Source organism: Bacillus rossius, chromosome 1 (genome assembly GCF_032445375.1).
Source record: "Bacillus rossius redtenbacheri isolate Brsri chromosome 1, Brsri_v3, whole genome shotgun sequence".
In the NCBI taxonomy this organism is placed as follows: Eukaryota; Metazoa; Arthropoda; class Insecta; order Phasmatodea; family Bacillidae; genus Bacillus; species Bacillus rossius.
This window is the reverse complement of record NC_086330.1, coordinates 300,118,672-300,141,649: the sequence shown is the minus strand read 5'-3', so window position 1 is coordinate 300,141,649 and position 22,978 is coordinate 300,118,672.

Here is a 22,978-nt window from a genome sequence, read left to right as displayed (position 1 = left end):
ACAAGGCGACTGCCCCAGTCGTCTCAAGGCCAGCAGTACTTACTGGTGGGAAGGGAGGATACTATGAGCAGGGGCAGGTAGAGGCTCAAGAGAAGAAGAGAAGGGGGTGGCGAGCAACAGCATACTTCCTAAAGTCACCACCCAGTTCCGAGCAAGAACGCTATGATATATTCCGTAGTGTGTTTAAGCTTCAGCCGAATGGCGCCCTCAAAACACTATAGCAACGTGTGTGTCCTGTGTTTCAGTTTCTTTCTTAAACACGCCCACTGTAGGCACTCAACAGCCATTCAGTGCAGAATCAAACGCGTCCTGAATGGCCCAGCCAAATAAGACAATGGTTTCTCTTGAAGTCGGCCAATTGCAGGGAAGGAACTGCTGGTGCGGGTATGCCATATTGCAGTATAATGAGCGATCAGATTTTCAAGTGAAACATTCTTGCCTCTAGTTATGTTAAATAGCAGTTATGACGTATCTGGTTCTAGGTGGAAACCGAAATAGTAATTTATTTAATTAATTAGGGCCTATATATAATTTGGTGATATTACTACCGTCTCAACCCCACCTCCCACATCGCTGGCTAGCCAACTGCAAAAAAAAAAGGGGGGAGGGGGAGTTATATCCTTTATTGCCAAACCTAAAACAAATATATTTTCTGAATTCCCGCTTGCATCAAAGGCGATGCAGAAAATTAGTCTGCTTGCTCGCTGCCATGCCTGTCAAGGTTAGCGCCCCAGATTGTTATCGCCGAGAGCCTGTATGTGCAGAGATAGCGCCGTCGGGCAAACAAAGGTAAATCCAGTCCATGACAACGCCGTTGCTACGCCATCCCCCCCAAGGACGCTGAACTGTGTTTGCGATAAGTTGAAGTCTTCTTCCATTTGGATTTCTACTTTTTGCAAAATATAAAACCCACCTATTTCTTCAACTATGCGGCACAGTATTTTGGTTGGGAAAATTGAGCCAAACATCAACTAAACTACTTAATACAATAAAGTAACGTTTCTAGGTTTTGTTTGAATAAAAATATTTAAATACACATCATAGAAACTGTTTAACATTTAAAGATTGTGTGATATTAAAGTAATGCACCTAACACCTGCAATAACGATTAGCTATGCCGATAAGAAAAGAAAGTTAGTTTTTGTAGCTCATTATTATCCTACTCTGCATAAACAGATAATAAATAAATTTTTCCTCTATTAAAAAATGCAGAGATTTTAGAACTTGATTATTCTAAAGAAACTATATCTATTCTTCTCGGAAAAATAATACAAAAATCATTTTCAGATAAAAATCTATCAATCTTTTACTCGATAGTTTTAATGTTGTTGAAATAATTAAGAAAGGTTTTCTATTTTTTGGTAGCATATATATATATATTTATTTATTTTATATATTTCAATCAATGTATTACTTTATATTACAAAACAATTAAATTATATTTTCATACATCAAGCATTTGTAACAAATAATTAAAGTTTTAAGAGAATTTTTCATAGTGTCATGTATAGTAAAAATACTGCACGTAAAGAAAAAAGTAACTCACACACAAGTAGTTTGTGTGGAATTTGTGCTTCCTGTAAGATACATAGTGTATGCAAATTATGTAAACAAATCAATATATGTAGATAATAAATGCAAGTTTTGCATGTCCGTGAGTACCGCTATAACTTCCGAAACCCATTCCCGCAGCAGCCCTCCATTCCTCATCCACGAAGAAGGTTTCGGTTTGCAACTGCAGGGGTTGGGTTCGAATATATGGGTGCAAAAAGAACGCATCGCACCAATGGACTTTCTTATGGGAAGTCGGTGAAGCAGCTGGGAATCGAGTGCCTAAGTGGAAGAAACTGGCCAGAATATTCCTTAACGTTCTAGAAGATTCCACAATGTTATAGAATGTTCCGAAATGTTATGGAACGTTGTAGAATGTTCCACAATGTTATGGAATATTGTAGAATGTTCCACAATGTTACGGAATGTTGTAGAATGTCCCATTATGTTATAGAATGTTCGAGAATGTTGTATAATATCCCATGTTATAGAATGTTCCCGAATACTATAGAATCTTTTAAAAACACTCTGGAATGTTTCACAATGTTATACAATCTTCCAGAAGGAAAAATGTTCGAGAATTTTCCAGAATTTTCAAGATGTTCTGAAATGTCCTAGAAGGTTTTGAAACTTCTAAGAGACTTCAGATTCCGAAATGTTCGAGAATGTTCCAGACGATTCTGGACCATAAGCAAGTACTGTAACAGATTAAGTTAATTAAGTATAAAATAAATTTAAAACAAAATTCAATAAAAATCAGAGTTTATTCATTAAATTAAATACAACTTTATTGAGAATATGGTGATTGAGTTTAGCTTGTTAAATGCTGTATTTAAATGTTCACTTTTTATAATACACATTTAATAAGAGACGATGGCTTTATCAAAGTGGCTTTGTCCATAAACATTATTAACTATACAATAAAGATAAGTAGTATGTAATAGCTGGTCCGGGCACAGGCTCCAGGCGCGAGGAGCTGGTGCCGGGTCAATGACCGATTGCTCTGACGTCACGGCAGCCATGAGCGTAACGGGACACAGCGTAACGGGACAAGTAGTACCGTGACCTTGACCTCAGTGGCCATTTTGGATCCGCCATATTGGATCCGCCATTTCGGATGACGTCATTTTGTTTCCTCGAACATTCCTGCATTTTATTTTCCGCCATTTTTAATTATGATGTTACCGTTGCAATTTCCGTTATGGCCGCCATCTTTAAAATCTTTATTTATTATCCGATTTTAATGAAATTATTTTTAATAATTATAAAAAAAAATCAATTAAATTTTTTTTAATAAATAATTATTAAAAAACATACATTGACGGCACGGAGCTCGGAGTCCTCGGTTCGAACACGGTGAGGGCAAAAAATAAAAATGGCGACCAATCCTTCCCTCACTGTGGCTGCAGGCAGACTGACGCCACCACTTTTTGCCATGCATATATATCATCAGGTAGTATGATGTCATGCCGCCATCTTGAAATTTGGACGCCATCTTGAAAATCTTTATTTATTATCCGATTTTAATGAAAAATTCCAAAATTCATCAAACAATTAACTTATTAGAAAACTGATTGATTAGATTGATTCCCGTCCTTGGTTCAAAACTGGTAAGAGCAAAAAATAAAAAAAAAACAGATATTTCCTACACAGAAGCCACCTATAGACTGATCTACCACCACCAATACCAAGGTATACAGGTATATATACCATAAGCTGGTATGACGACATGTCCGCCATCTTGTCTTCATCTGCTGGAGACCACCATATTGTTTCTGTCTGCTAGAGTGTGCTGATACCAGGTTAGTATAATTTTCTGGTCACCATACCTTTGTCCTCAACTGTTGGCATTGAACTTTGACCTTGACCTTGAACATTGGTCTTGACCTTAAACTTTGACTTTGACCTTGAACTTTGACCTTGACCTTGAAATTTGACCTTAACCTTGAACTTTGACATTGACCTTGAAAGTTGAACTTGACCTTGAAATTTGACCTTTACATTGAAATTTGAACTTGACCTTGAAATTTGACAACCTTGAACTTTGACCTTGAATTTGAATTTTGACCTTGACCTTGAAATTTGACCTTGAAATTTGAGTTTGTCCTTGTCGACCATCATGTATCCAACATTTTATGTTCAGTACATGCTACCAGGAGCTACCACCTGCTGGAGTACACCGTCTTGTGTGTGTGTGTACTTGTCTTATAGAGTACATTTCCATCTGGATAATTTTATTCTAACCCGCTACAGTGCAGTAATCATTTATTACCGAGGTGCCCCCGCCAACTTGAAATTTGGGTGCCATCTTGAAATCATGTAATTCTTTAGCTAGAAATTCGGAAAAAAAATCCAAAATTCATAAAAAAAAATCACTCATTAATTTACATATTGAATCGCTGGATTACTACCCTCGATTAGATACTTGAACAGTGACAAATGTAACTAAATATTGAATAAATTTAATATTCTGTTTTTCCACTACCCTTCGCGGAGTTTATAAATCATTCTCTTTTCAAAAATAAAACACAAGTCAACATACGACAATGTTCGACGAATTAAATACGTTGCCGATAAGCCTAACATGAAGGTCAATTTTTTAAATAATCTGAATAACCTCTAACCGTTCATGTACAAAGGCATACATACATATAGACCAAGCGTCTTCGGACCGAGAGACCGGGTCATAATCAATGTCAGACGTATAGACCAGTTATTTCCGAACCTCACGACCTTCCTACTCGTCAGCTAATTATATTCAATTGAACCAACGGATCATGTTTTTACGCTTACAAGAGAACCAAGAATCCAATAAAAAAGGCAGCACCATTAACAAAAAGGAAGCACATTTGGAAGCACCATCAACAAAAAAAGCAGCACATTTGGAAGCACCATAATCAAAAAGGCAGCACATTTGGAAGCACCATAATCAAAAAGGCAGCACAATTGGAAGCACCATCAACAAAAAGGCAGCACATTTGGAAGCAACATCAAAAAAGGAAGCACATTTTGGAAGCACAATCAACAAAAAGGAAGCACATTTCGGAAGCACCATCAACAAAAAGGCAGCACATTTGGAAGCACCATCAACAAAAAGGCAGCACATTTGGAAGCACCATCAAAAAAAAGGAAGCACATTTGGAAGCTCCATCAACAAAAAGGCAAAAAGGAAGCACAAGCTCTCTCTCCGTAAACGACTTCCCACATTGAACACAACTTATCATATTGCGTAGTATATTTTTAACACAGTCATTCTTCTCGAGTTGTCTTCCTTTCTTTCTCAAGATAAATTATTTGCTGCAAATCGTACACCTGTGTCCTTTCGATACAGCGACAGTCACCGACTCAGGATTCATATTAGTTACTGTGACTAATGTTAGATACAAACTGACAGTTTTCCTATTGGAACCATTACTTAAATATTTCGTCAGCGAGAGTTAAGTTATCTCATGCAAAGGTACTTGTTGTAAGTAGTTCTGCTTTTCAACAACAGATGACACCACGTGTTGCTTGCAGGTTAATATTATTTATTTCATGCGGGATGCAGGATGCTCACTAACGATCGCAATATAGGGACGGCTTCGTTAGACTCCAAGGAGAAGGAAGTTTGTTCTTCCAGTTAGTGCTTCTCATATTTCTCAGAGCATATTACTAGACTGAGTAATAATATTTTTTTTTATTTCCACCTCATAAAAATACTGCAAGTGTCGATTTAGTAGCAGAAAATCACTAATTAAATGTAACTTTGAATGAAATGACATGTCTCATTAAGAGTAAAACTCCTTCATGGAGAGATCGGTTTCTCAGTAATAACCAGAAGCACTTGGAGAAACCACAGGTATGATCGCAAGCACACGGAAAAAAACACCATCATAATATTGACAAGAATAATCAGGAGCACACGGAGAAAAACCATCATAATATTGACAAAAATAATCAGGAGCACACGGAGAAAAAACCATCATAATATTGACAAGTATAATCAGGAGCACACGGAGAAAACCGACATAATATTGGCAAGAATTATCGGGAGCACACGGAGAAAACCACCACACATTTTCTTTGATAAAATAAAATTGAAAAAAAAAAATAAAAAAATAAAAAAAAATACAAAAACTGTTTTTGGCTTGATCTAGAACTCTATCTTTGCTCAACAATGAGAAGTTCACAAGCTATCAGACCAACATGGTGGCATTGCTGTTCCCTGACATCATGGTGATCCATCCCTTATGAAATGCCGTATAAAATTAACTCTTGGTAAAACAAAGCTATTCCTGCAGGCTGTCACTGCTGTTGCCAGGCTCTTTCTGCTGATGTGAGAGATCCTATTTGTTGTAAACTCTTCCTTTCAACACTGCGATCAGGGCGCTGGACAGTTGCTATGACAGTCTCGTCCCTACTGTAAATGTCTCGGGGACGAAAGTTAGATCGGCTCAACAATGATGAAAGGTAGCTGAAACACGTGTCGAAGTTTTGCGTGTGTTGAAATTTGTTGCCCTAGAAATAATGGGGGCTTGTGGACTTAGAACGGATAGGTTTTTGCAGTGGCGTAGCGTGCCATCTCGGCGCCTGGGGCGGGAGACCCATTTTGCCGCCCCCATTCTATAGGTGCTTACTTAAAATTAAATTTCACATGCAATGAGGTACCTTTTATTGAAGTTAAAATAGGATGAGCGATTTTACAAGCGGATTCTACGGGCCTTATGAGCAGCGAAGTCAGAAATAACTTTGTCAAAATCAATATTAGCAGCCAATTCTTGTTCAATCGACAATATAGCCAAGTTTGATAGTCTAGCGGAGCTCATAGTAGATCTGAGGTAATTTTTTATTAGCTTCAACTTCGAAAAACTTCTCTCACAACTTGCAACACTAATCGCCAAAGTCAAATATATACGAATCAAGATGACTATATTTGGAACCGAAATTCCGAGATTCAGTTTTTGAATGAACTGGAGGAGCTCCAGTGGTCCATTACCACTTATATGTTCCTCTGATTCAGAACAGGCAACAACAACAAACTGCTAAAGACGCTTCCGCTCCATCTGAAACTCGTCCTTGTCGATGTCTTCTAATACATGGGAAAGATCACACTCGAACTTGCTGTCCAAAAGTTTCGCTGGCATCAAAAATCCGAACTTGTCCGATATTTCTTGAATTTGCTGGAATCGAGTCGTCATTTCTTGAATGATCTTGTCGAATGATGCGGTAATCTCTCGACGGATTTCCTGTTCGTGAGACAAAGCTGCATCTTCAGAAGATTCATCGCCATGCATGCGTTTTTTCCTGCGAATTCTTCTCGTTTTCAGTTCGATTCCGAGTTTTTCGCAGAGAGTCTTAGCAAAGTCAATTGCTTCTTGCACGAAACGGTCTCTACTTTCCACTAAGAGGGTTTTCAAAGCGCAGAGTTTCTGAGCACACTTATCCACACTTAGTCCTCGTTGCTGCAGGTAAATCTGTGCGTCAGGTAGCACTGCAGCCCAAAAGCCAAGAAAAGTTAGGAAGTTAAATGACTGCATGGCTGTCAGGAGAAGACTGGCTCCCGATCTTGTTTCGGAAGTTTGAGATGAATCTGTTAATTGTTCCAGTACCTCAAGAACTACCTCAAACTTATTTTTAAGCATCTTGACAGCTACATGTCTAGCGCTCCAGCGCGTTTCAGTGACTCGTTTTAATGCTTGACCTGTGACGGCAACCAAAGCGTTCCATCGAACAGTTAATGCGGAAAAGAAGGCAAACAGCTTCTCCAGAGTTCCAAAAAATGTCATGGAATCCACTGATTCAGAAGCAGCGTGTACCCCAGCCAAGTTTAGTGAGTGGTTTGTGCATGCAACGAATATAGCTTTCGGATTCGGTGCTTTAATCCGGGCTTGAACTCCATTGTGGATCCCTGACATTGTGGCAGCATTGTCATAAGCCTGTCCTCTCAGATTCTGTATGTCCAGTCCGTCTAATGTTATCTTCGCGATTATATCGTTGCTGAGATCTTCTGCATTTTTTTCCTTTTGGTTCGAAGAAGTCAATGAAAGATTCTACCATGGCGACTTTTTCTCCTTCGATATGTACGTATCGCAGAACTTGGCTCATTTGGTCATTGTGGGAGATGACTGGTGTGCTGTCGAAGATTACGCAATAATATTTAGCTTCTTGAATACGACGGATGATGGTGGATCGAACTTGCTGTCCCAGTAAGTTTATAAATTCATTCTGGGTTTCTGGAGATAGATACGAAACTGAGACTCTTGCTCCCAGCTTTATCTTTGTCAGGTGTTCCATTAGAAGAGGGTCGTATTTAGCTAGGAGGTGCACTAACTCCAGAAAGTTCCCGCGATTGCCACTATCATCTCCTCGAATGTCTTCTCGATGTCCTCTGAAGGCCAGATTCTGTTTGGCTAAGAACTGGATAATATTCAGCAACCTGTACAGTACATCCCTCCACTTCTTCTCCTCACTTTCGAAAACTTCTTGTTTCTGATCGATGGTTGCTTTACAGTTCAGGCGAACTTCCAACTCCTTCCATTTCAATAAGCTCTGTTCATGGCCCAGGCTATTTTCATGGTCTCCTATTCTTGGATTTAGCTTCCACCATTTGTTGAATCCTTCTTCAGATGCGAAGTTAGAGCCGGAATTGCCAAACAGCTTGCAAGAAAAACAATACAAGGATTGCTTCAAAGGCGAGTACACCATCCATGTTTGGAGAACCTTTTCGTCGTTAGATAATGGCTTGTAGAACCACTCTTTGGTTAGTTTTCGGGTACCGCCTTTCGTTGAAGTCCCTGAGCGAACAACATCGGCAAATTTGGAATCGATGTGCTGTACTGAGTCAGATCCACGACATACTAGAAGCGTTCTTACTTCGTCGGTCATAGGAGAAGGCCAGCAACCTACATCGTCGAGATTCACATCTTTGATTTCGGCAGGAGCAGAAGGCACGATTTCAATTATGTCTTCTTTGGCAACATTCACTTTTTCTGCAGGCTTATGACTAGATGCTTGAGGTACTTTTAATGAGTCGACTTCGTCTTGACCCTGCTCTGTGGTGGGACCAGAACTACTTCCAACTGCGACGGCAGGTACGTCTTCTTCTTGTACCTGTAAAATAAGTTATGTATTCCCATGAATATTGGCCGGAGGACACGTTCGAATTTCAAATAAGTATTTTATCTATCACAAAACAAAAGTGGTTTTGGTGACGGCGCGGTTTGCCGGGCTTATAGGAAAATTTACAAACAAAATTGATTTTGTATGGCAGCTACCTTTTTTAGAGTTTCCCGGTAAAAACTGACTGAGTAAGCCATGTTATAGATGTTATTAAAAGATAAAATGACGAGAAATTTGAGAAAAATCGTTGGCGCCATTTTTGAGCTAAATGAAAAATTATGTTTTCTTTGTATGACAGGTACCATAAATAATCAAGATATCCAAAAACAACAAAAAAAATATTCCTAGACTACTACTAGATTTACAAAACATCCCCCATTGAAGTTTTAAATTCAAGTAGCAGGACAAAATTCAGTCGTAAACTTAAAAAGATGTACCTTAACTCAATGTAATTTATGTTAATATACTCCATACTTTTTAAACAATAATCAATGTTCAAACAGCTATTAGAGCAATTTTAAGTGTATTATAAAATAAGATTTAATGTACGAGTGTGACTCCGTACTCGCAGACAAACCTAGGTGAATAGGTTTTGCGAGACTAATGTAAGAAATATTGTAACTTTTGTAAACAATAAATAATAATAATAATAATAATAATAATAATAATATAGGAGTTTTACTGTGTCCCGGTTTGCGGAAGTTGTTTGGTTTGCCCTGGGTTAAGGTCAAACTTTACAGTACAATGCGTAGTACTAAATTCAATGAGTGCGAAAGAGAGTCATCGACACGGGCCGACGCGTGAAACAAAAGATTTTGTATGAGTAATTAACATAATAAGGAGTGCCGCTCAACTCGGCTCGCGCGCGCCGGGCGGCGCGGCGTGATGCGATGTTGCCGTTCGTATGTAAACAAACAAACGTTATAAAGAGCTCTGTCAGTGATTTCGCAGTTTTTCTTTTAAATAAATATTAAAAAATAGTTGGTGCGCAAAATTTTAGATAAAAAGGGAACATTATAGTGTGTCTGACACATGTAATGGATGAATCATAGATCAGATCTCAACCCGCTTCACCGGCGACCCGCCCCCACGGGTTGCCGCCCGGGGCGGGCCGCCCCCTCCGCCCCACCCACGCTACGCCACTGGGTTTTTGTGTCGTGTTAAAAATTTTGTGAACCAGTCCGTCCCTGCCATTTCATTTTCGCACCACGTATGAGGCTTTTCTTTATGGTTACTAATTAGTGCGTTGCTATAACTATACACTAGCTATATGACTTCCTTAAGCGAGAGTCCAAAATAAATATAACTTTTTTTTATCACTAGAGAACGTTGCCTTTTATACATAATAAAAAAAGTAGGTAAATGTAAATCTGATGATGTTCCGATAGCATTTCAACAGTAACTTTCGGACAGTATTGAGCTTAGAGTCTTGTAATGTGTGCCAAAAAAACTTAGCAGCTTTCCTGATGGAAATCAGATTATGTTTGTCTTTAACAGCTCTCAGTAATAAGCCAGGCGGAGGGGTAGTCTGTCAATATTTTGCTTGTATGTATGTCGGCATCATTTATAAGAAAAAGTGAAGGAATAAAGAAAGTTATGTAGTAACCAAAACTTTATAATTATTTATTTTCTAATACTTATCAGTGGTATCACATATTTACAGCATGAAATAACTGTTATTTTATTGTTAAATAGTACTATTGATGGATATAGCCTTTTATAAATAAAAAAAATCCCTGATGTAATATCTTATAATGTTTCATTGCCAATAGCCACTTCGTTAGACAGTTTAATGTAACTACTAAATGTATAATCTTACAAACATGCAAACAATTTTTTACTAAAAAAAAATACCTTTAGTAAGCTGCTACATGGGGTAAGTTGTCACAGTAACATTTAACCCCTAGCTCTTCTTACTAAGTAGCTCCAAAGTGTCAGAATTCATTAATTTTTTACACTAGGACTAAGTGTCTAAAAAATTTCAAGTAAATAGTAACGGTGTACATTATTTTTAAGCAAAACGTTTAAAGAATATGGATATGTTGTTAAATTTCTCACAATTTTTTTATCAATTAACGTGCACAGCAGTAGATTACCGGGACTAAACATTTCTTTTCGCACTTATACCATGCACGCAAACATGGCTACTCTAAGGAAAGAAAAGTTTGAGTCAGCATGCGGTTAATTTTACGTCCAACAGGCAGTGAGTGACTCTTGTTACGTGTTGCCTCGGTGCTGGAGTCACATACGGTACCAGGGCCCTGGAGTCCTCGGGTGCCGTTAACGCAGGTGGTTACGCCCCTTGCCGTCCTGTAGGTGGCTCGTGGCCACGGCGAACGATCTGCACGTCGCGCTCCACCTCGTTCGCTAACCGCACGAACGTCTCCAGTCCCCTGTCATTGTCGGCTCTGAGGAATGGCCTCAGTTCGGGCAGCATGAGCTGGACGACCACCCCTAACATGCTGCTGTCGTCCTCGCCTTCCGCCAACCACCGGTGGAGCTGTGCCTTGGATCTGATGAAGGCTTCCGCACTCTCCCCCGCCTCCTGAGGCCGGCAGAACAGCGATTGCTGGCACCTCGCCCTGCACGGGCGTCGTTGAATCGTTCCTCTAGTCTATCAGCGAAGTCGCCCCACTCCATCCCGTATTCACCGGCTGTGGCCCACCAGTCCAGGGCACACCCTTTCAGCTGGTCGCACACCTTCTCCGTCCACTCGTCTGGGGGAACCGAATATCGGGCCAGTCTGTCCCGGCATGTCCGTAAAAATTTTACGGGGTCCTCGTGCTCCTGCCCCGTAAACTCCGGTAGTTTGAGAGTGCTGCCGGGGCGCAGTGTGATAGGGGGCGCCGGTACTACTGGGTGTCTGTCTAGGGCTAGCTCGCACGCGCAGCACATAAATAGTCCATCTCTAAAGTTGAGAAACTCGCGTGCCTCTGTGCACGAGCGGTGCCTCGCGGTACCGCATTGGTGACAGAACGCCACCTCATCGGGCCTCCTATAGCAACCTACCGCCCCGCATTTAAGCATCGACGTCACAACGGTTTTCCTGTCGTCAACGTGTGTTTTGGGCTTCCTCTCCGTGTCGCAGGTACAGATAGATAATGTCTGTGCTGGGGATCTTTAAGGTTTCACAAAGATATGAGTAATAAATAGAAAAAAGGCGTGATTCCGTCTGAATATAATTACTCCTTACTGAGGAAACTTATAACAGATATTTAAAAAAAAAATATTAACATACAATATCAATTACGTACCTACTTAAACAGCTCTCAGGTATATTCAGAAAGAAGAAAAAATATGGGCTGGCCCTAAATTAAATTATAAAAAGGTTTCATTCAAAAATACATAAACCAATAAAAAAAATACAAATATGTTTAAACCATCCCAGTATATATACTTAAAGTCCAGAAATTATGTATATCTGATGAACTTCGTCTGACGGCGTAATTTAAGAAAGTTCAGAAAAAGGTTAAAAGATACAGAAGCACCGGAGGTCGGGGTTTCGTTTCCCGGAGATCAGTCGGGAACATGATGCCAGGGCGCCTGTGTGTTGTTGAGGAAGGGTGGTGAAAATGCCAATTCGGCATCCGGCTCTCGGACCCTGTCAGTCAGGGAAGTTGGCTTCTATTTTCCGATGCATCGCCAGCCAGGAACTGGAGCCCGCGAATACGCGGCTGGGCGCGGACGTTTCCACCATTTCAAAAGAAATTATTTAAAAGTAAATAACTACTATTCTTTATACTATGCAGAAGGACTAAACTAAAAAAAAATTACAGGGATAGCATCACTTATTTAAGCGACTACATCGTCGGTTGCGGCCGGATGGAAGTCTAGCGGTGTGTCTCGTCGATAATCACACACGGTCCGTCTGCAGTCACGACGCGAAGTGTCTCGCGAAGCACCGCGTCTCGTAATTAAAAGTAAATGTTCAACCAAAAGTGGAGGGGGGGACTGGGATGTCCGGAACGAAAGGTTCCGAAGTTCCCCGAGTGGGCATCATAAAAAATTCTGACTTCGATGTCTCGAAGTTGGTAGCACTGGCCAACTTTAGCGCTACCTGTTGAGGGGTGTCTGAAATAATAAAGAATCGACTCGCCCAAGGCGTCTGCTTTAAAAAGGGGCACAGTCTGATGCAGCACTCTGGCGGCCTACAGGAAAAGGTAGCTGGGAGGTTAGCGAGTTTGCCACGAGATATCGTGGGGGTCAGCTCCACGGGCTCTCCACAAGAGAAGAAGTTACTATGTCCGCCGCTAGATGTTGTGTGTGGTTTCATCTTGGCACACAAATTTTTTATGCCAGTCGTCCTTGGAGTCAGTCGCTGCCTGGCGGGGTTTACGACCGGTCAATGATCTTAGGCAAATTCTTAGAACCGAGAGGGGAGGGGGGTGGACAAAAAATGCATCGACGCTGGGAACGAGTGTTCATGACGTGACTTTCGAGGAGTGAACCTAAGACTTATTCGTAACGGTCGTCTCTGAGAAATGGTAACAACTCGTCCAGAGCTGTTGTGTGCAGTTTTAGTCATGAAGTGAAGTAATTTTACAGACCTGGGACGTGCCTGCAAGCGGGAGAAAAGTCAAACGGGCTGCCAACGAAGTCTTAGATTAGCAAAAGCTCAGATTGATCTTTGAGAAAAGGTGCCTCGGTCTACTGGCACAAAGTTTAACTACGTAGAGTACACCAGCCCAACAAAGAGTAAATCACCCTATAGTAGCCAAATTATAAAGCTAATAAAATTTCCAAAAATAATTTAAAATTATAATAAAAAAAAGTGTCGAAATACCAAATTTCCAGCACATGTCCCTGCCGCAGCATGATTTACCGGCAAACCTGGTAGGAGTCATGCATGGCATACCCCCTCCATGTCGATGCTCACGGCTCCATCACAGCTCATGTCGACGTTCGCGGCAGCGACGCTGTTGCGTCACCCGATCTCTGTGTGAGGCGCGTGGACTTCCGCTCCCACAGCCGTTATCGCGCCTGGCGCGTAACTTAATGCACGCCTTTATAGCGCTTTGCGCATAACTTGATGCACGCCTATCGCCAGCACCCGCTCCCTTCTCCGTCTGCGCTTCGCAACTGTTCCCGCGAAATTCCTCTGTCCGTACACGAGCCCTTGCTGCTTTACTAATTTTGATACACACTGAAGTTCAAAAAAAAAATTTCAAAGTAATTTATTAAAAGCCACACTAGTTGAGCACCATTTTGACGCAAACCCCGCTACCTCTATGAAAATTTATGTGATTTTAGTATTGTTCGGCCCAGTTGAGACGAGGCACCGCACCAGTAGTGTTCTTGGCAGGTGGTGGCGGTGTCGGGGGCGGCGTGATGGTCATAGCATGGTGCGTAACTGCTTCGGCGGCCTATCGGCCATCTGGGAAGCGCGTCGATGGGGCCCAGGTGAGACGCAGCGCCGCACCAGTAGCGTTCTCGGCAGGCGGTGACGGCGGCGTCGGAGGCGGCGTCGTCGGTGGTGCCGGAGGTGGGTGGTTGGATCCGCAGTGGCACTGCGTGTGATCGGTGACCTGGCTGCCTGCCAGGCTACATCTCCCTATGACTGTCTCAGTATGCACGGCCGCGCCAGTCACTCTCTCAGTGGCTGGGGGCGGCGGCGTCGGTGGTGCCAGAGGTGGTGTGTTGGATCCGCAGTGGCGCTGCGTGTGATCTGTGACCTGGCTGCCTGCCAGGCTGCCTCTCCCTGTGACTGTCTCAGTATGCACGGCCGCGCCAGTCACTCTCTCAGTGGCTGGGGGCGCCGTCGTCGGTGGTGCCGGAGGTGGTGTGTTGGATCCGCTATGGCGCTGCATGTGATCTGTGACCTGGCTGCCTGCCAGGCTGCCTCTCCCTGTGACTGTCTCGGTATGCACGGCCGCGCCAGTCACTCTCTCAGTGGCTGGGGGCGGTGTCGTCGGTGGTGCCGGAGGTGGTGCGTTGGATCCGCAGTGGTGCTGCGTGTGATCTGTGACCTGGCTGCCTGCCAGGCTGCATCTCCCTGTTGCTGTCTCGGTCGGCTCGATTGCCACCTGTGCGGCAACAGGGGGCAGTGTCGGAGGGGGCGTGTCGGTGTCGGCCTGACGTGTCCACCCGGTCCCTGCGTGCCAATTGTACCACAGGGGCTGGACAGGTTTGGCTTCCTCCGTCTGCGGCGATGTCTTCCTGCTTGGTGTCTCCACCCCATATGACGGGGGCGGTGTCGGAGGCGGCGTCGGCAGTATTGGTGGCGGTGTAGGCGGCGTGTCGTTGGAGCGTGTCAGTTCCGCCCAGTTCACATATCTGCCCCCTTTGCTGTGCCGCTCTGTGTTATTGTTGGTCTCTGTTGTTCGTGACGCTGGCGGCGTCATGGCTGTGACAGTGGTGTGGTGGTTGGCCACGTGTGGCAGTGGCGATGTGGGCTGCGTTATGTGATGTCGTAGCGGTGTCCGGATTACGTCCGGACCCTCGGTGTCCGCCGCGGTGTCGTCATCCTCCCAATCGTCCTGTTCTCCGTACTCCCAGCTGTACCCTGGGCATGGGTAGCATTCGCTTGCCCATGCTTCATAGGTCTCCTGGAAGTCGTTCATTTTCAGAGACCCGTGGTGACTTGTGACGTTGTTGCTCCACTGTCCTTGCTCGCGGCTCCGTTTTGGCTCATGTCGACGCGCGCGGCAGCGACACAGCTGCGTCACCCGATCTCTGTGTGAGGCGCGCAGACTTCAGCTCCCACAGACGTTATCGTGCCTGGCGCGTAACTTGATGCGCGCCTATCGCACCGTTGTCGCGCCTTGTGCGTAACATGATGCGCATTAATGCCGGTGCCCATTCCCTTGCTCGTCTGTGCTTCGCATCTTTTCCCGCGCAATTCCTCTGTCCCTACACGAGCCCTTGCTGCTTCACTAATTTGACGCACTATGAAGTTAAAAGAAAAAAAAGAAACTTTAAGTTAATAAAAGCCACACTAGTTCAGCACCATTTTGACGCGGAACCCGCTACCTCTATGAAAATTTACGTGATTTTAGTATTGTTTGGGGTCTCAGGGTAGGTTCGGCCTTGTGGCTAGAGGTAGTGGTTCGACGCAGTAGGGCCCCCTCGAGCTGTTTAGATCCAATCGGGACGCCTGAAAAGAACAAGAAAATACCGGCTGATTTATGATTAATTTATTATGGCACAGCCCTATACATAGTGCTGCCTGTCCTGGCCGTAACGGTTGTCCCGTATTGAACCGTCACACGCGCGACCACTCACTCAGTGGCGGCTCACGATTTTATTACCCAGTAAGGTCATACACTTGGACACGATGCAGTGATTACAAAACAAACCCTAACATGACACTAAAATCCTGATTAAAATTACACTTCACAATTACAATTACGTAGAAAACTGGGCTAAGATTACGTAGGCCCGTAACTACGGCGACGCTACCTGAATTTTAGGACTGTCCCAGAAAATGACGCGTTATTAAGTTTGAATGTTACGTGTTGCCTACTGGCTGCCCCGTGCGGGCTGAAACTAGTTAGCCGGTTGGCTGGGATATCGCGTGAAGCGCCGAAGTAACATCTCGTAGTCCACACACAGTACTTACATATTGACGCCGTCCCCGCTGCCTGTTTTGAAATTATGTTAAATTAAAAGGTTTCAAAGAATTTTGATCTCAAGTGCGGGGTTCCTGGCCTCGTGGCTGCAGGCAGGGACGCGTTGGCAAAGGGCTCCCCGGGCGCAGGGCTGCCGGCCCAGGTGAGAGCTAGGTCGCTATTGACTCCTCTCCCTGGCAACCGGGCCAGAGAGGGGGAAAAATCTGCGGGAAACTGCGGAGCGCGGGAAGGTGATTACGGCCAGCTTTGTGAACGATATTGGTTTACAAAATGACTAGTTAATTAACAATAATTATTGGCTGTTTTAAAAGTTTTAGTTTTTGATTGTTTTATGAAATACATGTACCTAGACTACCTAGTTGCGCAATGCCACACCCGGCCGGGCGCCTTGCACACGTAGGAGTCTGTGACTGACGTCACGCTGTTCGGGGCACTGCACTATGTTGCACGCACGGGCGTGTTCGTGGCACAGCACTGATCAGGTGTTGAGGACACATAACGGTCTGTGCTCTCAGAGGGAGCACCGACGGCGGCGTAAAATGCCCCCCCCCTCGACGAGGCCGTTCTGTGCCTCAACACCTTCACACACACTCTTAAAGATACGCCGGCACACTGACATGGTATACCCGGGGCGCCTGTCCAGGGGGCGGCGTCGAGTACCTGTGGGTCAGCATCAATGGCGACCGAGGTGGGCGGTGTCGCGGCGCCTTTTGCAGCAAGCGGTGTGCCCAAGGTGGCGCACACGTCGGGTGGCAACGCAGCGCCTTCAGCGGCAGGCGGCGGCGCGCCCAGGGTGGCATGCGTGGTGGCGCCCTCAGCGGCAGGCGGCGGCGCACCCAGGGTGACGCACGTGGTGGCACCCTCAGCGGCAGGCGGCGGTGTGCCCAGGGTGGCGCGCGTGGTGGCGCCCTCAGCGGCAGGCGGCGGCGCGCCCAAGGTGGCACGTGTGGTGGCACCCTCAGCGGCAGGAGGTGGCGCGCCCAGGGTGGCGCGAGTGGTGGCGCCTTCTGCAGCAGGCATCGGTGCGCCCAGGGTGGCACACGTGGTGGCGCCCTCAGCGGCAGGCTGCAGCACGCCCAGGGTGGCGCGCGTGGTGGCACCCTCAGCAGCAGGCGGCAGCGCACCCAGGGTGGCGTGCGTGGTGGCGCCTTCAGTGGCAGGCGTCGGCACGCCCAGGGTGGCGCACGTGGTGTCGCCCTCAGCAGCAGGCGGCGGCATGCCCAGGGTGGCACGCGTGGTGGTACCTTCAGCGGCAGGCGGTGGCGCGACCAAGGTGGCGCGCGTGGTGGCGCCCTCAGCGGTGCGAGTGGCGGCACGGCCGGTCTGCACTGCGCCCACCCCCCATGAGCCTTCACGGCAGTTGGGGGTGGTGTCGGGGGCGGCGGCAGCATCGGGGGCGGCGGCGTCGTGACCGTCAAGTCCGCCTCGGTGCCTTGTGGCATAGCGTCGACAACCTGGTGGTCTGCTGGACTAGGTCGAAATGTGGAGCTTTTTAACGAACGGCCGCGCCAGGTGCTTTCTCGGTGGCTGAGGGCGGCGTCGTCGGTGGTGCCGGAGGTGGTGTTCGGGATCCGCAGTGGCGCTGCGTGTGATCCGCCACCTGGTGATCTGCCGGACTAGGTCGCGATGTGGTGGTTTTGCGACACGCGGCCCCACCAGCTGCTCTCTCGGTGGCTGGGGGCGGCGTCGTCGATGGTGCCGGAGGTGGTGTTCGGGATCCGCAGTGGTGCTGTGTGTGATCCGCCACCTGGTGATCTGCCGGACTAGGTCGCGATGTGGTGGTTTTGCGACACGCGGCCCCACCAGCTGCTCTCTCGGTGGCTGGGGGCGGCGTCGTCGATGGTGCCGGAGGTGGTGTTCGGGATCCACAGTGGCGCTGTGTGTGATCCCCCACCTGGTGATCTGCTGGACTAGGTCGTGATGTGGTGGTTTTGCGACACGCGGCCCCGCCAGCTGCTCTCTCGGTGGCTGGGGGTGGCGTCGTCGGTGGTGCCGGAATCCGCAGTGGCGCTGTGTGTGATCCCCCACCTGGTGATCTGCCGTACTAGGTCGCGATGTGGTGGTTTTGCGACACACGGCCCCGCCAGCTACTCTCTCGGTGGCTGGGGGCGGCGTCGTCGGTGGTGCCGGAGGTGGTGTTCGGGATCCGCAGTGGCGCTGCGTGTGATCCGCCACCTGGTGATCTGCCGTGGCTGTGTCCGCTGGCTCGATTGCCACCTGCGCGGCAACAGGGGGCGGCATCGGAGGCGGCGCGTCCGCGTCGGCCTGACGTGTCTACCCGACCCCCGCGTGCCAATTGTACCACAGGGGCTGGACGGGCGTGCCTTCCTCCGCTTGTGGTGATGTCGTCTCCGCCCCATATGGCGGGGCGGCGTCTGCGTCCGGGGCGGCGACGAGTTGCGGACGGGCGTTTCGGTTGTCCGTGACGCGGGCGACATTACGGCCGTAACAGCGGCGTGGTGTTTGGCCGCCCTTGGAAGCGGCGATGCGTGCTGTGTCATGTGGTATGGTCGTAGCGGCAACCATTTCACTCCAGGCCCCTCTGTGTACTCTGCGGTGTCGTCATCCTCCCACTCGTCCTGTTCGTCGTACTCCCAGTTGTACCCTGGGCATGGGTAGCCCTCGCTTGCCCATGTCTCGTAGGCTTCCTGGAAGTCGTTCATCTTTAGAGACTCGTGGTGACTTATAACCTTGTTGGTCCACCGTGCTTAGCTCGCGGCTGTCCTACATATCCGTCACCCGCTGACGAGTTGGTGAAGCGGGGAGTAGCGCAGGTGGGGAAGCGGGGCTGGAAACCGGGGGGTGAGGGGTGAAGAGCGAAGAGATGAGGGGTGGAAAGTGGGGTGGTGCGGGTTGGAGAGCGGGTTGGTGAGAGGGTGTAGTGCCGGGGTGGATAGCGGTGGAGGGGAGGGGTGTAGTGTGGGGAGGATAGCAGAGGAGGGGAGGGGTATAGTATGGGGTGGATAGCAGAGGAGGTGAGGTTGTCTGGTTGGCGCGGTGCTGCTCCGTCACGCGGTGTTGCCACGTTGCACGCTGTTGCCCTATCCCTACTCGAGCCCTTTGTTTGCTAATTTTTTCGTCTTGTTTTTCATGGATTGTTTGTCAAAAGAGTTTGATGATGTTTTAGCCACACAATTTGGGCGACAATTTGATGCCGTCCCCGCTGCCTGTTTTGAAATTACGTTAAATTAAAAGGTTTTAAAGAATTTTGATCTCAAGGGTGGGGTTCCTGGCCTCATGGCTGCAGGCAGGGACGCGTCGGCAAAGGGCTCCCCGGGCGCAGGGCTGCTGGCCCAGGTGAGAGCTAGGTCGCTACTGACTCCTCTCCCTGGCAACCGGGCCAGGGAGGGGGAAAAATCCGCGGGAAACTGCGGAGCACGGGAAGGTGATTCCGGCCAGTTTTGTGAACGATATTGGTTTACAAAATGATTAGTTGATTAACAATAATTATTGGCTGTTTTAAAAGTTTTAGTTTTTGATTGTTTTATGAAATGCATGTACCTAGACTACCTAGTTGCAAAATGCCACACCCGGCCGGGCGCCTTGCACACGTAGGAGTCTGTGAATGACATCACGCCATTCGGGGCACTGCACTACGTTGCACGCACGGGCGTGTTCGTGGCACAGCACTGATCAGGTGTTGAGGACACATAATGGCCTGTCCTCTCAGAGGGAGCACCGACGGCGGCGTCAATATCACAACGAAAGCTCGTCTTGGAGCACTGAATAATTAAGTTAAATACCACTCGGTAAGTGGAGGCCAACCACGGAAATGAAAGAAAAGGTTTGCGGAAAAATAGAACTATTGAAACTACATATCAGTGAAAATAAGAATTGCTGGTCCCATGTTGCGCGGAGGCTGCCGGCCTCGGTGAGCTCCGGAAGGATACTGCCGCTATCCCCCGCCAGCCCTCCCGAGGAAACGTGTGATTTTCGTGGGAAACTGAACCGGCCTGGTTCGGGACAAGGCGCACGGTGAAACATAATTTTGGAGAAAATGAAGTGTTAAATAATGAAAATATTGTCTAATAATATCCTGTGGAAAAAAATACATACATTACATTTGTTGTAGTTCGGCGGAGGGATATGCCACACCCGGCCGGATCCTTCCGCTGACGTAGCACTTGTTACCTGGTGTTCGCCCCGTTGCACTTTCTACACTCCAGTGCGCGCACGAGCGCGTACGGTGCACACGCCTTAGTGAGACGTTAATGAGGCATAGCGGTCTATGTGACATAGAGGAGCATTGGCGGTCGGCGTCAGTATATGACCAACACCAACAAAATACATAGGTAATGTAGGAATCCATGATGGTTTTACACTAAAAACCTCTATTTAAAAACATCAAACCAAGATAATAGACACACTTTTTTTTAACAAAAAATGTCAGATATCAATAAAAATAACTTAAATTTGTAAAAAAAAACAATGTCCAAAATATTGTTTAACCAGAAAATATTTTTGTTTTTAATAAACGTAATTTAAAAAAATACTAATTAAATATTAACCTCACCAACCAATAAGTATTTATTAATTCATAGGAATCATAAACAATATATTGGCTTTTTTTTTTTTTTTTTTTTACAAATTTAAGTTATTTTTATTCATTTAAAAATATTATCTTAGATGGATGTTTTTAAATAGAGGTTTTTAGTGTAAAACAATCATGGATTCCTACAGTATGTATTTTGTTGGTGTTGGTCATATACATATGGAACTTGACCAAGGTAGGAAGGACAGCCTAAGGTTCACCCGCTTAGATCGACATGCCCGAACAGTTCCGAAGTTCGTCGCTCGATCGGGTAACTTCGGTACCGGTAATAGAAAAGCGCTTCGAGCCTTGGCCGAGGACGGACGCATCAAGCGGAGCTGCGAGATTCCAGGAACAGCCTGTTTACTCGCGTACAGGCCAGGTGGTATTCCCAGGTTTTCTAGGAAGTGTAAGCGTGCAAAACAACCCGGGTTGTAGCTAACCCTACAGCCTAGCCACAACCCGGCTTAATACCGGGTGCGTGGTCAGTGGGTGTTAGTACGTTGTAGGGTGTACACTAGCGACATGACGGAGCAGTTAAGTGACGAGCAGGTGATGCAGGAGTGCATCGATGTGCCCTTGCCGAGCGACGACGAAACCGAAATGTCTAGCGACGACGGTTTCACTACAGTCGTCTCAAAAAAACAGAAAACGGGAGGAAAGAACGAAAGACTGCGCCCCCCACTGACGAACCCCGCGATCGCCAGGCAGCAGGCCGAGCGACTTCGCAAGCAGCCCGTCAGAAGGGCAAACAACTCGGCCAATCAAACGGCCGCCAACACGTCCGCAGGTTCGAGCCCTGCCCCGCCAAACCCTGCCCCTCAGGCAAAGAAAATGCAGGTGAAACCCCTGTATGTATTCGTGGATTCTGGCCACAGCTACCCGGCCATTAAAACAGTGCTGGATGCAGCACTGCAGGAGCGCTGGTCGTGCGTCAGTCGCGGCCATGACCAGCTCATGATTCACACTGCCACCGTGGAGGAGTACCACAGGGCAGTGCGTGCACTGGAGCAGGCCGGAGTGCAACACTCTGTGCTGCTGCAACGGGACGAGATCCCGAACAAGTTTGTGTTTTGTCGAGTGCATAGCAGCACCGACAAACAATTCATTCAGGCTGAGTTCGCCGCAATGGGGCTTCCAGTGCAGAACTTCTGGTTTCTGTACAACAGACAGACAAGGCAACCTATAAATAAGTTAGTTGTAGAGCTCCCGAAGGCCGTAAATCCAGAAAGGATTTACGACCTGAAGTCATTCGGAGGCCTCAGCATTCGTGTTGAGGACTATCGACACCCCAAAGGCCCCCTCCAATGTGGCAACTGTCAGAGGTTTGGCCACCCCGCAAAAGGCTGCAGAGCCTCCCCTGTGTGCCGATGGTGCAGCCAAGGGCACAAAACCGAGGTTTGCCCCCAGGGAGGTGACAGGATGAAGGCAAAGTGCGCGCGATGTGAAGGCCCGCATTGCGCCAATTACAGAGGCTGCATGGCCTACAAGAGGGAGAACTGGCGTCACCTCCCGCAACAGGAGCGCAAAGACAGAGAGCTGCAGTCCAAACGCGCAGTGCGTGAAAACAAGCGAGCAGCTGCCGCAGCTCAAGTCCGCCCGCCCCCACAACAAGCCGGCCCCTCAGGCTACTGCCCCCAGCCCCCAAGGCAGCCGTGGCGAGCCCCGAGCTACCCCGCCCCCCCGCAATGGCAGAGCCCTAATCAATATTCATTGCTGAGCGATAGGCATGAACTGGAGTATCCTGTCTTGGCAAACCCACCCAGGTCTAGAGGCCAGCCCCTGCCCCAGAGGCCCCCGAAGAAACACCATTCGGGGCACAAAAACGGTAAAGGCCGGGCGCAAGGTCAGGTGACGGATCAGCCAGGTGCTAAGGCGCCACCCAACTCCACCCCTCCCCCCAGTGATTCCAAGAAAGTCGCGCAACAACAAGCCAGCCCGTTGCAGACAGACTCACCAACAGAATTGCCAACTGCTTCACCGCAGCTAAATCCCGCGGAGAAGCCAGCGATGAACGCGAGCGACTTTCTGAAGCTCGTAGGCCAATCGGATGCCATTACACAGGACCCTAACCTGGCACACGTCCTGGAACCAATGTGCATTTTAATGGCTATTTGGTGTAATCCGTCCAAGTCAATAGAGGACAAAATAAAAGCCACCACGGGCTTCGTGACAGCATTAGCGGCCAGCTTTAATGCCGCACACCCTTAATTTAGGTTCTGCCATTAAT